The sequence below is a fragment of the Episyrphus balteatus genome, chromosome 4, assembly GCF_945859705.1.
Source record: "Episyrphus balteatus chromosome 4, idEpiBalt1.1, whole genome shotgun sequence".
In the NCBI taxonomy this organism is placed as follows: Eukaryota; Metazoa; Arthropoda; class Insecta; order Diptera; family Syrphidae; genus Episyrphus; species Episyrphus balteatus.
In genome coordinates, this window is record NC_079137.1 from 41008913 (window position 1) to 41021429 (window position 12517).

At 30.0% G+C, this 12517-nt stretch overlaps 1 non-coding gene across 1 annotated transcript; it reads left to right on the forward strand.

Moving 5' to 3' along the window:
• Positions 1 to 1118: 1118 nt before the first annotated feature.
• Positions 1119 to 1190, forward strand: Trnae-uuc (transfer RNA glutamic acid (anticodon UUC)). Its single transcript has one exon. It is a non-coding gene; the product is annotated as a tRNA-Glu (tRNA).
• The last annotated feature ends 11327 nt before the right edge of the window (positions 1191 to 12517 follow it).

Sequence of the window (12517 nt, forward strand, 5' to 3'; positions counted from 1 at the left end):
ACTCAAAACCAACATTACGATGATGGAGAAGATCATCAAAATAGTGGTTTTCGTCATGCCGTCCGTCGGTCTGTGCGACTGTAAACGGATGGATGGATTTACTTGAAACTTGGTACAGAAGATTTTTGCGTAATACCCTAGGTCCGTTTTTTTTTTAGTTTTTTAATATCTCTTTTTTAACGCATACCTCCCATATACCGTTTTCAAGGTATGTATTACAATTTTCTCGAAAACGGCTCTAACGATTTTGACTAAATTTGGTGTACGTTATAGGTACTCTTATTGATTCTAACAAAACTGCGTTTTTGGTTTTTCTCACAAAATTCGGAGAACGGAAATATGGCGTTGCCGTTTTTCAAAAATTGACATTTTTTAAGTTCATATATTTGATGAAAGCACAAGTCAATTTTATTCAAATTAAAGACATCATTTTGATGTGTAAAATGTAAAAAAAAAAAATTAAAAAAAAAGTTTTTGAATTTTTTTTTTTAATTTTTGATTTTTTTTAACTTTCGATTTTTAAAAAATTTTTTTCTCGACAGTGAACAAAATCTTTAATTTCCAATAGATATTTAAGACAAAAATACTTTGAACTACAAGAGCAAGTAAGTGCGACCCAGTAGTGCATTTTATTTGTATTAGGTACCTACAAAAATTTAAATCGTAGGTATTTTTACTCCGTATAGAGGTAAACGACATTTAAATAAATGTTTTTATGTAATGTTTAAAATTAATTTAAATTTGTTTTGTTTAATTTTTTATAAATTTTATATATTAATACATTAGTTTTTTACATAAAAACATTCCACGCAACTGATACCATAAGAGCAGTGCATTTTATTTTTCCATATTTAATTTGTGAGTTTTGTCGTTGCACCCACAAAATAAAAGTATGCATACATAAGAAAGTCTTTCACTTGTGTTCAATTGATTGTATTTATTTTTCTTAATTATAAAAACATAATAATATTTATGTATTTGGTATTAAAATAAAATACCTAACATAACATTATTTATCCAATAACAATTTAACTGCAGCATTAATCACCAAACCAAAACAACACCTATTCAATTACATCATAAACATTTATTTCAACTTTGCCACCTCGATATGTATATCCCATATGGTCTAGTGGCTAGGATATCTGGCTTTCACCCAGAAGGCCCGGGTTCGATTCCCGGTATGGGAAATATTTTTTTTTATTTTCTGCTCTTTTTTTTTTATAAAAATATAAATCAATACTCTGCATAACTTTGTTGACAATTGTTTTCATAATTATTATTTACTGCCATTCCTTTTCTCTCTTAATGCTTTGTTTATGCGAAAGTCATATTATGTGAAATAAAGCGAACAATTTTAATTGTTTAAACCTCCCTTATTTTGGCTATAGCGGCGACATCACAATAACATCCTTTCCCTGCATCCGTTTGGTCTCCAAATTGATGTTAACGTCAAACATAAAATTGAATAAATTTTTCACCAGCCATCAATTATTGTTAATGAATTAAAACAACAAACCGAGTAGAGTCCGGTATAGTGCCATCACCCAGTTGGTATGTCTTTATTCAGGGATCACCTCTCAACATAGAGGATAGCAAACATTCCTTCCTGACTCTTGGGTATAACTGCATGCAAGAGGGACAAAACGAGTGAAAAAGAAAAAAAATTAACACGACCCCCTACTGACTTTGCGATGAAGTCTGAATTGAAATTAACTCGTAGGCAAATATTGAATGAAACTTACCGTTATATTTTCTGGACTTTATTCACTTTACGTCCGGCATTGATGTCAGAACTCATACAATACTTGTATAGGAGTATACTGAATGAATCAACCATTCAATTTGCTCCTACTGTTGCCTCCTGCTAAAGTCAATTAGGTGCATGTGTGTATGATGCCAGCATCGAACATCTCCCCCTTCACTCTCAATTCAGCTCCATCATTGATGTTTGTGTTTATTTGCTTTGCTGCATGAATGGCTGCCAGACGACTATGCACCTCATTTCATATTCACTTCCCCAACTCCGCACACAATTTCTGAAGATTGACTGACTGCCAACTTCACTGGCATCGAATAGAGAGAATGGCATCCACAGAGTTTGATGATGATGGGGTTCAATGTGCAGCATCCCAGCCCCACACATACGGTTCCGCCAATATCCGTTCCCATATACTGTATATGATTCCTTCCGTATATCCTTGGCCTAGGAAACTGGCTGCAAGGCCACCCAATCACTTTGCCATTACCTATGCCGGCCACAAAAAAGCCACCAACTTGATATGCGGTCGTGTAAGATCAATCAGTGGAAAATTGGATTCCATTCATACAAATTTATATATAAGGTAGATATACAGAACACAAGTTGCATGCTACACCCGGACTCTACCATCCTTCGTTCTTTCAGGGTACTATCACCATTAAGTCACTGTTTGCTGATGCATCTTATACACAGAAGACTCCCACCTCCGACCTCCCCCATCCTCAGTTGGCAACCAAGTCGAAGTCTGAAAATATTCATGGATCCTTCGCGCGAAGAGCACCAACCCCGTCCAGCTTCAACTCCCAACTCCAGAGACCCAAACCAAGGATTCTTATCCAAGAGTATGAGTGTTTAACTTTCAATGAATTTCAGATTCTATGGAATATTGATGATACAAATACCAATGGAAATCGATACAAAAGAACAAGAGTGGAAAAAGGAAAATTGGAAAAATCCAAAATCACCCATAATTCACCCGGAAGGATTGCCCGGCTGCCATCCGGTCCAGCACCTGAAGCTATAATATAAAGAATCCCAGCCATCGCATCGGTATGTCCGTCTTTCGTCGTCATCTTCCAAGTCGTCGTCGGTCGTTGTTGTAGGTTCATAGGTCGTCTCGAACTTCCCAGACGTCTCAATGGCTGGCACTAATATCCGTGGCAAAAGTTACACAGTAATAAGTTGAGGATATTTTTGTTTTTTTTTTTTTTTTTTTGTAATTTTTCTGTTATTTTCTTCAACTTCAGCTTTTATGGTTGTGGAGCACTTGGACTAATGTACTTGGAGGCGGTTTTTCCATCGAACGAACGTCTTGAAAAGGGATTTAATTAAAAAATCTATATTTTTTTCTTTCTTTCTTTTTTATTGCTGGGTTCTATATAATCCTTATAGAGCTCAATGATGGTGTCTGTAAATATTGAATAACCAGAAGCTTATGTGGCTTTAAGATCGAAATGAATTTCGTTGTTATTTTATTTTTTTACAAAATGAAGCGAAGGATTTTAATAATAAACAAGAGATGATGGAGGACTCTTAAATTTTGATTACCTTTCTTTGGACTTTTATTACTTTGGAAATGGTAGACTCACTGATGGGGACAAGTAATTTGTAACAATTTGTGTATACAAGGTGTATGATTGGGGGTTGCTATAGCTCATACCTAGTCGTTCGGGATTTAAATTTTTTTTTTCACCAGGAATTTCAAGTTTTATTATAATGAAATATAATTTTGTGTAAAATCATACATATACAAACATAGGTTTGACATTATTTCAATAAACAAAAGTTTTTAGAGGTCTAGTTGCTGATTTATTTGCATCCAAACCAAACTTTATTTTTCTTACATTCGGAGGCGATACATATCTCTTGACCAAAGTCTCGAAATTGGTTTCGAATTAAAGATATGAGCTAAAATAAACACATAAAATCAAAACGAATAATGTATTTAATATAATTATTTTTTTTTGTATAAATTATTATATTTATAATAATTAATATTTTTTATTTTTTGAAAATCGAAAAATCCTTTTTTCAGAAATTTTGTATTTTTCTTATATTTTTACTTAAAAAGTAGATACCTATTCATTGAAATTGTTTGAATCGCTTTCGAAAAAGATCAAAATAAATAGAAAGCCCCGTGGGAAAATTTTTCAAAAAACTGGTTTCCGATCAAATAAATCTTGAAGACATGAATGATGTAGGTATTTTATTGTAAGTATAAAATTCTGACTTACTCGTTATCTACTCCACCAAAATGTTTATAAAAATATCATTTTAGTAACGATAAAATTTTTGAAAAAAACACATTTTTTGATTTCCTGAGAAAATTATTCAAAATTAAAAAAAAAAAAAACAATTTATTGAAAACAGGTCGAAAAATTTTAAGATGATTGGTATAATATATTATTAAAAAAAATTATACGTAAAAGTATATTTTATTTAGAAAACGACCCAAACTACATATTTTCTAATAATCATTTTTAGCAAAAAAAAAAACAAAACCGACTTCCATGGATCGAAACTGGGTTTTATGGTTTTTCTCATAGTTTATATAGCCGAAACCGGACGAAATGGAACCACACTGCTTGCACCAGCTTTCCAATACAAAAAGAAGGGTATTAATGAAAATTAAATTTTTCAAAAACAAAATTGGATTATTCTTTTACAATTACAATTATTGTGTTTACAATTTTTTTAATAGTAAAATTTCTTTTGAAAAGTCAATATATTTTTCAGAGCGGTTCGATGAATGTTCTTAATTGTTGTCTTACTTTTAAAGAGAAAAAATATTATTTAAACTAATAACTTACAAAAAAAAAATCATATGTGCAATTAACACGTGGTAAAAGTGAAACCTTAAAAAATCATTTTTCTTGAAAAAAAAAAATAAAATAGAAAAAATCTACCTATTTTTATTCTATCACCTTCAAATCCATGTTTTTTATATGACAACCTATATAAATTTTATATCATCTGAAAGCTTGTTGTCTTAGCTCAAAATATATATATCGATCAAGTCTATGAGACATCTACAAAAAAAGCTAGAATTTTTTAAACTCGATGAAATTTCATCCAAAAAGCAAAAAAAAACATTTATTTTTATGTTCTCATGCTATTAAATCAATTTTTTTGTTTGAAAACCTATAAAATACCATGTGAAAGCTTATTGTTTCACCTTGTATAATGATGCATAAATCTTATTTCAAAGATGTCTACAAGAGAAGTTAGAATTTTTTAAAGTCAACCATGTCGAATTTCCAGACTGAGATTACGGTACTTCTTACACAGGTGTTTTGAGGTATTTTAAATTTAAATTTAATATTGTGTAACTTGTAGAGCACGTAACGTTATGTGTGATATATCAAATAAAAGGTTATGTTATAAGCATGCGTATTAGAGTTAAATCAAATTTGTATGTGCACTAGATCAAAAGAAATAACGTGTGTTGGAAAAGAACATCTTTTTACCGTTATCTCCGAATTTTGAATATGAAATTAATTGAAATTATGTACAATTATAATTTATTTAATTACCTATCTACAGTACAAATTTCATTTATCTATCTATTAAAACAAAAAAGTTATAACAAGTTGAAATCGTGTCGCGTTTTTGTTTCATCTTGTTTCAAATCACTACGATACTAAAGAAGTTTTCACTTCAAAAATTCTTTTTATACAAACAAGAAGAAAAATAACCATTTTTGTTTGAAGATCAAAACCCCTTCTGAAAAGGAATATATAGGTATGTATTTCTGATAGCATACTAACTTTGTTTTTTAAATTTTGTTGTTAAAGTAAAATTAATTTAAGATTATTCTTCTTGAGTTTCTTATTTTAAGCTTTAATATTCAAAGCAACTTTAACCGTAAGTTAAAAAGAAAAAAATTATTCGGAAATAGACTAATATTGTCTCTTATAGTTTATAGAGTAAGTTACATAAAATCCACAACTGGCTCGCACGAACTTGGTTAAATTGTTCGTGTTGTTGTTAAATGAGTTTGAGCACTAAAAAAAAGTAGGTACGGAATTATTCTATTAAGTTTCATTTTTGGATAAAAATCAAAATCGTTGGAACCATACAAAAAATACGGGAGCGGGTCATAATTCTTTTTGTCAAAATTCTATATCACAGAATTCTGTGTGGTCAAAATACTGTAAGACCATAATTCTGTATGTCATTATACTGTAAATACAAAATTCTGTATGTCAAAATACTGTATGAACAAAATACTGACTTGCAAAATTCTGTTTTGTAAAATTCTGTACGGCAAAATACACTGTATTACACAGGTCTACAAGGTTTTTGGTTCCGAGACTATGATATACTTTTCTATAGGTTTTCGGTGTGCTGAATTCGAATTTGAAGTCAGAAATATTCTATCAACTCCTGTTTTTGAAATATTACCGTTAGAAGATGTTAAAAAAAAACTACTTTTGAGGTTATGCTTTTTATGTTTTTCAATCTTTTCGATATCTAGATTAATCAGCATTAGAAGCTTGAATCTTTATTAAGTTGATATTTTAGAAATTCATAATAAAACCTCTTTTAAATAAATCTGTTTTTCAAAGTTCTGAAAAAAAAACGATGTAAAAAATATCGTTTTGATAATGTGCAAAAGTGAGCGCGCATGTTTTACAGAATTTTGATTTACAGAATTTTGATGTACAGAATTTTGATGTTCAGAGTTTTGAAATACAGTATTTTGACCAACCAGAATTTTGCTATACAGAATTTTGACTTTCAGAATACAGCATTTTGGCATACAGTATTTTGAATACAGAATTTTGCAACATACAGCATTTCGACCCTAAAACAAAAAATACATAATTATATTCATAAATCTAAAAAAAACACTCAAAATGAAATACAAGGCTGTTAAATTTATTAAATTACTGAACAAATACTTAACCCTTAAAAGCAAGCTAAAAAGTGTTTTTTTTTTTTTTCTTATTGTCTACGGTGATTTTTATTGTTGATTTAAATTGTTGTTGGACAAAAAGATAAAAGGAAACTTACAGGTATCTATTGTTACTAGACTGTTTTTATCAAATTGGGGGAATGCCCCAGTTTGCCCATAGCTATATTAAATTTTCAAACAGCTACGAATATGAAATTTAATTTTATAACGTCGTCATCATAGCCATTGATCGGCGCGCCAGCCGAACCGCTCCCCGCTACCCGCGGCCGTTAAATGGAACCACTTGACGCACAATCATAATACAAAAATACACAATTCAATCGCCTCCTGACTCATGGAAATGATACGAATTTAATCAGCTGTACATCACGCCACCATAATATTATTATTATTATTATTATAAAATGCCTTAATACATTTGTACCTACATACAAAACATATACAATATTCCTATAGGTACAAGTATAGATTGTGGTATATGAATAAGATTTCTTTATGTAGGTATGATTCGATTTATCAATGTGATTCTCGTGGCAGATCAACAACAATTGACCACAAAAATGATAATAAATAAAGATTAAATAACAACTACAAAATAAATTCCAAGTTAATAAAAAAAAATGTGTTAACTATAATGACAAATCGGTTAACGTTCGAATTATTTTCAGGGATGCGATAAAGGTGACCTCAGTTAAGAAAATTATCAATTTCAACAAACCAAAACGTTTTTACCAGCCAAATTTGAATTAACTCGTATTGTAGGACATAGGTGTGTATTAAATGTATTAATTGAAGGTAATTAATGCCAATTACTCTAATTTCTCACGCGGGAGGTATGTAAGTAAGAGATTCATATCAATATTGGAAATAGTAGGTCCATTCATACTGAGAGCATAAACACCTTATTCTGTGCCAATAGGTGCGTCCCACCAAGAAAAAATCTCTGGGGGCTCAATGTCATTTTGAAAAGAGCAAAATAATTTTCATTTCACATTAATCCATTTTTTTTTTTTTATTTTTAAATCCCAAGACTTCAACTGCAACTTCACACAATTGCAAATTTTCTTCAAATATTATATTGTGATAAAAATTATTTCAAAATAAGTTAGGTATTTCATGAAGGAAGCTCAATATAAAAACATTTTCTTCAAATTTTCATTCAATTTTTCATGTTATTAGCACTTTTAAAACTGCACAGCTGCGTCAAAAAAACGTCAAAACAATAAGAAAACAAATTAAAGAAAGAGAATGAAAACTGAAAAATGAATCCAAAAAATTTTCATCTCAGAAATCTCCGAAAAAAAAGTGAGCGTTCAGCTAAGATTTTTTGTTTCACTTAAAAAATCTTTGAGCCCTCAGAGATCTCACTTGGTGGAACGCACCTAATGTATTAGCGCGTGCCGTTTCCGAGAATTTTGGAAAAGGATATACTTTATGGTATAAAAAGGTTATTCCATATAGCAAATCCTAACCAAGAAGAAATTAGATAAATAAATGTCTATTTTTATCGATAAAACAAATACAAAAAATAAATAAATATTTGTAAATATTATACATTTTTTATAGGTAAATATTTAGGTACCTATGTCTTATTAATTTTGCAGTGAAATCGAAAAAGGATTTTCTTTTATTAAATTAAGGAAAAAAAAAAACGAATTCATTATCAATTCAAAAATAGCTTTCACTAGGAGGTACCTACTTGTAGCCAGAATTTAAAAAAATCCAGATTTTCACCCCTAATATTTAGGTATCTTTTTCCCTCCTTTAACTTCCCCCACCTACTTCCAGCAATTTGTTGCTATCCAACCGATTTTTACTCTTATCTTATCTATACGTATCATAAGTCCTTAATGTCCTCATACCTCATCACTCATTTTCATTCTGATTAATTGGAAATCTACAAAAGTCATATTGACATTGTTTTCCAGATCACGCTGATCTGAAGGTAGACTACTCGGTCAGCGAGCGAAGGGTACCAAGTTCAAGTCCCGGTTGGGGCATGACATTTTTTTTTATCATTCATTTTCTTCTTTTTTTTTTTCTTTTGAAAATTTTCCGCTCTACAAAAAAGCATTTATTAATTTTTTGATTTGAAATAAAAAATCCTAAACACAAATACACAATCTTTCCCATACAAATCGAATGGGAAATAGAAATTTGCGATGCGGCGGTACTAAATGTTAACATTAAGGGCTGAAACTTTTACAGTATTTTTTTTTCGTCATTTCCAACGGTAATGCTTTAAACAAAAAAAATAATAATATTCCAATGTTCACACACAATAATCTTTTTTATCAAAAAATGAAACCGACTTCCATGGATCAAAACTGGGTTTTATGGTTTTTCTAATAGTTCCTATGGCTCTAACTGAACGAAATTGAAATGGGACCACATTGCAGCCAACTTTCCAATACAAAAAGAATTATCAAAATTGGTTCACTCAGTCCAAAGTTATGAGGTAACAAACATAAAAAAAAAAAACATAAAAAAATAAGTACAGGCGAATTGAATACCTCCTCCTTTTTGGAAGTCGGTAAAAACAAGCGGTTAATCCTTCAAAAATTTACTCTGTACCTACCTACATCAAAACAAACAAGTTAGATACTTTTGTACATAAATCCTTAGCAATTTGTTGTTGTTTAGACTTTAGATTGTAAGTTCTTACTAACCTTAGTACATACTTAGTTCCCAATAAAACACGGTTATTACCTTTTACCTACACTTCACTTCCTGTATCATTGACTACCTCTACCATACGTTTATTTTTATGCTTGCTATGAATAATGCACTGGACGCACATATGCACCTAAACCTTGATCTCAAAAAAAATACCTGCTGAAACCCAACTAGGTACACGACAAATTTCTACCCTAAATAAACTGTAAATCATTTATGTAGGTGCTACATAAGTACCTACTTACTAATTTCTTTGCCATCCCATAGTATATAATAATTCACTCATTTATACAAAATTTCTGACGACATTACTATTGCCAATTTCGTAGGATATTTATTTTTAATTCACACCCATATGCAAGTACAACCAACGCATCAGTCCGCAAAAAAAAAATCAATGAAAGGTTACACAATTTTGCCATAGGTCTAGTTTTAAAATGATAAGAACAAAACGCAGACGAATTGTTTTTTTTTATCATTTTTTTTGCCCGGAAATACAAAAAAAAAATTCTCGTTAGTTGAGTTATACATATACACACAAACATTGACAGTCAGATGTCAGCCACATCAGACCCGTATCCAATTTTAATAAAGTTCTAAAGAGGGTTGAAAAGCACCCTTAGTTTTAGAAATTGCGTGTTTTTAGTGTTGATGCTTGTTATTAGATTCACCTGTTCTTTTAAAAATCCTGAAATATGATTTCACTCTGTTAAAAGAGTAGGTATACTTATACCAACAAAATCTTATTTTGCCGTCTAGGCAATTTATTTTATGAAATAAATTAAAGACAATTGCACTTTAAAATCTTTCCTTGGATTTCATTCTCATTGTTCTTGAAGATTTGAAGATTTTTTCAAGAGGTGATGCTGCCATGGATTCCATATTTTTTCATAATAGATTATACTTCATAGGAATACATAGAAATACATACTTAACAATCACTACCGGAAATAATAATGTATCTGCATCTAATCCATGTTTTCACCATGAACCTGATCATTGATTAATTGAGATGATTCCAGCCTTGAAGTCAAATAATATTTAAAAATAACGATTTTCTTTGTTTACATTTTTGTATGACATGCCCCTTCCAAACGAAATTCTCGCTGCAGACTTGCAGGTACACAACAAAATGAGCTGATTTATTTTAGGGTTGCCAATATTCATTTGTTTACAGTTGCTTTGATGTCATATATTTTCAATTTGAACTTCATTTGTTTAAGTAGGTTGTGTATTTAAAAACAAAACTTTGATATAAAATTGTACATAATTTATAATAAAATGGAAGTAACAGAAAAAGTAATAAATGGTACTGACAGATTTTTTATTTCAGTTCAAATTTTAAATTAACATTTCTTCTATACGATTTGACATTATCCTTTGTAATACCGCATATTCGTGAAATTGCGGTTCTGTAAAACGACTATAGTTAAAAAAACACTATCAATTTTTTTTTATTTTTGACATAACGGGCTTTAAAAATAGAATTTTTTAATTTTATTTGGTAACAATTTCTCCAACTCATTTTGTTCCTATCGTTCTACGTCTACACTTTCGTTTCGCCAGAAATTTAGTTTTCAAACTGCTGTAAAACGAAAACTATAACAAAATTTTCATTTACGATTTCGTTGTGCTGGTTTTGTATACAAAATATTCGATCCGCTTTAATTTAATATTTCGTTTTTGGAAAACTCTTTGGTTTGTGAAACAGGATCTAAATAAAACAAAATAAATATTAAATTAAAGCCAAGAACGGTGCTCTACCGGAACAAAAATCTTTCACAAATAGTCATTCAAATTTTTAAGTATAAATAATGTAAAATTGGTCGGAATGGATTGTAAAATTTTGTGGAATCTGTTTTATACTCTGTCTCAACTCTATTATATGTACATGACATTATTAAAAATCAAAAATTTAAAAATAATAATTGGGATAGAGCAAGTGAGTGAAAAGCGTCAATTGTCAGCTGTTTGTTTGATTGTGAAAAAAATAAGAGAAAATCAGATTTTAAAAAGTGAATTTCTTAAGAGTTTTTGATTAAGAGTTTTTGATTGAGTAAAAAATCATTTCCAAAAATGATTTTTGAATGTAAAATTTTGCAACTGATATAGACAACTGTCAATTGTGCTAAATACGAAGTTGAACTTTTCTGTTCATTTTTGTTCTGACATTATTTACAAACTTGTGCTGCTCTGATCTGTTCTGTCCTAGATTTTTTTCATTAAATGGACCTATTATAAGCAATTTGCTTAGTGTTTATTTTAATTCTGTTTAATTGAAAATTGTAAAATTGTTTTCGAAAGATTGTTTTTTGTTTCTATTTATTTTTAATTTTTTCTGTTTAAATTTGAAAAAATGCTCAATGGAATTTACACTTTAGCTTTTTCGCTGTCGACTATGGAAACTTCTACAAATTTTCATTTCACTTAAGTTGCGTACTATGCTTAAAATGAAAAATTCTCCAAAATAGTCTTAAAACGAATTTATACTCAAGAAAATAAAATAGAATTTTTGAAAATAGACTGGAATTATCTCGTTTTAAATTAGAAATTTTATATAAGAAATTTTTTGGTTTTGATGCTAAATTGGCGAATTTTATCGAAATCATCTTATTTTTCCTTACCTTTCTTTTGTGGAATTATACAAGAAAATCAAAAATACTTTCCGTTCACAAGCATATTTACATAGCTGTGAAAAGGATGAAATTCCCTGCGTCTTGATCCTTTCATAATTCAAAAACTATTCTTCTATTTTAATATCTGAAATAATGTAAATTAGGAACATATTGTAACTCTACATTAATTCTACATCGAAAAACCAACTCAAGAACAAATCCTTTTTATTTTTAACATAAGCTGCGTCCCTTTGGAAATATTTATCTACTGCTACTATCTACTATTAGTATAGCAAAAGTAGTTCAAAGTAGTTTTAAGTACTAAGCTGTAGATAAATATTTCCAAAGGAACGCAGCTATAATTTCATTTCTTGTACATGACATGCGCTATATTGTGCCACACCTTTAAAATACACACGGCAACCCTACTTCTATCTGTCATTTTTCTACTATCGCACTTCGCACACATCACATTCACACACACACTGCGCACACTCAGTTTTATTTCATATCTCCTCCATTCCGCAAAGTTGAAAAAGATCAATA